The 3,064-nt window shown below is 46.2% G+C and overlaps 1 pseudogene; it reads right to left on the reverse strand.

The window, feature by feature from the left end:
* Positions 1 to 320: 320 nt before the first annotated feature.
* Positions 321 to 2,074, reverse strand: LOC102973405 (E3 ubiquitin-protein ligase TRAF7-like; annotated as a pseudogene).
* Between the last annotated feature and the right edge of the window lie 990 nt (positions 2,075 to 3,064).

Raw genomic sequence — 3,064 nt, forward strand, 5'->3', positions numbered from 1 at the left:
ATTAGTTTACTTTTTTTTCACATTCTATGCAGCTTTTATTTTAATCAGGAACTAATCAAATCTACATACAGTCTAAAAACAGTAGAAAACATGAGTAAAGTGGCCTGCAGTCCATTTGGGGTAGAGATAGAGAGTGGACTGGGCACCCAGAGAGAGAGAACTGGCATTGTTCTGGCAGCAACCAGGATGGGGCCAAGCATTTCCTGGCTGACTGAGTTGTCTGCCTATGCTCACAGGGCAGGCAGAGACCCTGAGACCACCTGAGTGGCCAGCCAGGAGAGAAAGCCAAGAGAAAGCCAAGACCCAGCCTGGATTCTCTGTTAGCAAATCCAAACCTTCACAGTACTACCCACAGCCCCTAAAAGTTGGTCCCGGGACACAACCAGTACAGTCACCCTGCCCTGGTGATACAGTAGGATCTGCTTGTAGATGATGTCCCTATTCCAAAACCTGAGGGACTGGTAGTAGCATGTGCTGAAGACTTTGGTCTGGTCTGACATCAGGATGACCACCAGGGCATACACGGTGCCCATGTGGCCTGCCAGTCAAGGTCCATAAATGCTTCTTGGACTCAACATCCCACACATGCATGAGATTCTCATAGGTGCCACACACGATGAAATGATTCATCACATTAATGGAGTAGATACTGCCACCAGATGTCTGCAGGACATGGATGCAGTTGAACTTCCAAATGTCCCAGGTCTTGCTTGTCTGGTAGAAGCTGCTTGAACAGCCACCACTGCCCACACCCACTTGTTGAGGCCTGTGAGATCCTTCTTCAACTGCAGTTTGGTACCCATAATGTCCCAGGTCTTTATGGTCTTCAGGAAACCACTCAAGAGCATGTTATGCAAACAGACCAGCATGTACATTGGGTTGTTGTGGGCCTGGATTATGTTCACCTTCTGCAGGTTCTGGACACACTACCTGGTGATGGTGCAGTCTTCTGAGCACTGTAGAGATTGCACCCCTGAATGCAAGGTGGTACATGTGTCCCATGTATTGGTGGTCTGGTCAGAGGAGCCCCTAAGGGCAGGTCATCCATGGAATAGAACAGAGACAGCAGATGGGGCCCTGATGGACCAGAAAGTTTCCTTTGCACTTGAAAATCTGCTGAGGATCTTAGGATCCTAGGATACCCATTTTCAGCCATGCACTGGTGTGGGACAGCTTGTCATTCAACATTAGATACCTCCCTCTGGAACTCCATGAGGTCGTAGCTGAGCTTGCTCTATTTTTTGTCCATGACATCAAACTTTAGCTCAAGGCTCTTCATCAGCTTGTCAGTATTCTCCGAGACTTAGCCCAGCATGGAAGAAAGAGAGTGATTTTCCTGGGCCTTCACTACTTGTATCTCATGGAAGCATTTGTCCCTTGCCTGCAGGAACCCATTTAAGCTCTTGAAGTGGCATGTCCCCAGGTGTGTCTCATACATGTCCTGGTTCCCATTGAACATGTACCAGTACTTGGAATGAAGATTCTTGATGTGTTCACACTCTTTGAGATGAGCCTCCAGGTTCATCTTGAAGAAGAGCAGGCAGCTGGGGTTGTTGGGGGCACATTGGGGCTGTAGTCACAGCTCCCCTTGTGGTCCTTCTAAGCACTAAGCTTGATGGTGAAAGGCACCGTGGAGGTCCACATCCAAGAAGATGGCTTCCTGATCCCCGCCATGGTGCAGCCATGCTTTCAGTGAATGAAGAGCTCCCAGATCTGCTCAGCCACCGCTCTGGTGTTCTCAACACACCGCTCTGGTGTGCCACCGTCAGCTTGGCATTGTCCACAGGACCCTTCTCTGACTTCAAGGAGCATCTTTGACAGAATGTGTGTATACGGATGGTGATCTCAAGGTCCTTGAACAAACGGCAGCAAAGCTGGAAGCAGAGCTTTCTGAGGGCTGCTAGGCAAACACCAGTGGCTTTGGCTCCTTCTCCCCATCGGACAGGGAGAACGTGGAGAACAGGGACATGCTGGACTCAGAGTGGAGGAAGCGGATGGAGATGGAGGAGTCAAGCAGCATCTGAGTGGCAGGGAGGGTGCTGATGGGGGTGGGGACATGCTGTGTCCTCTTCATCCCTGGAACAGTTAGACGAGGGTAGTGTTTGTACTTGCTGGTACCCCCCGCCCCAAAGAGAAGCAGTTGCAGCTGGCGCTCATGCTCTAGAAAGGCATCTAGGGTCCTCGGGTGGCCCCACCCTCCCACTTCATCGCCCCCACCTTCCCCCACTGCTGGAAAGGGCTTAAGTGTACTTCTAAAAATTTAGAGTCTTCTAACTGGTATCTTCCTCCATATTCTTATATGCTGTTAGATTCCCAGTTCCCTTTGATAATTATTACCTGTCATAGATACAGTCCAAAAAAAACTGTCTCTTGCTATTTGATTCTTGTTGCTAGAATTGCTTAATTTATGAGCATGAATTTTCTTCTCTATTCCAATAGACTTACAACTAAAGTCATGTTGTGTTCTCAGATTCATAGAGCAACTCCAATAATACAATCTGATATCTATAATGAAAAGCTGTAAATTCATTTTATCCAGGTAGCCCCTTCTTTCTTGGCTGAGATAGCATATGAGTGTGAGGATGTTGGTAGGAGAGTACAGAGAAGGAAATCTTGGGGGTAATAATGGTTTAATGAACAATCATTGTTTTCTGATGCATAAGAGCTTGTAATTTGAAATGTGATGGACTATATAAAAGTGTACATCTTCAATTCCAATTATTTTTCTAAGTGACTCAAGTGAATTAACTTTTAAAGATGACTGTCCCAGTGTACACTGTTCTGAAGGAAAGCTAGTAATTTTCTGAATTCCAAACAATATTCTATGAAAAAGAAAGTATTTGAAACATTCAAAATAGATTTTAATCTACAAAATGTAAAAACACTCTCTCTATCATGTATCTTATCATACGCTTTTTGGTTCACATGCTCAGCTGAAAGGACCCCTAGGTAACTTTGAGGTTTTTGTCTTTACTGTGTAAGATACCAGTCGAACTCAGGTTTGCTTGCCCGACATGCAGCAAAGCCAGTCTGCTGATACCTGGTTATGGTGAAGGAAATTATG

The sequence above is a fragment of the Physeter macrocephalus genome, chromosome 13, assembly GCF_002837175.3.
Source record: "Physeter macrocephalus isolate SW-GA chromosome 13, ASM283717v5, whole genome shotgun sequence".
Taxonomy (NCBI): Eukaryota; Metazoa; Chordata; class Mammalia; order Artiodactyla; family Physeteridae; genus Physeter; species Physeter macrocephalus.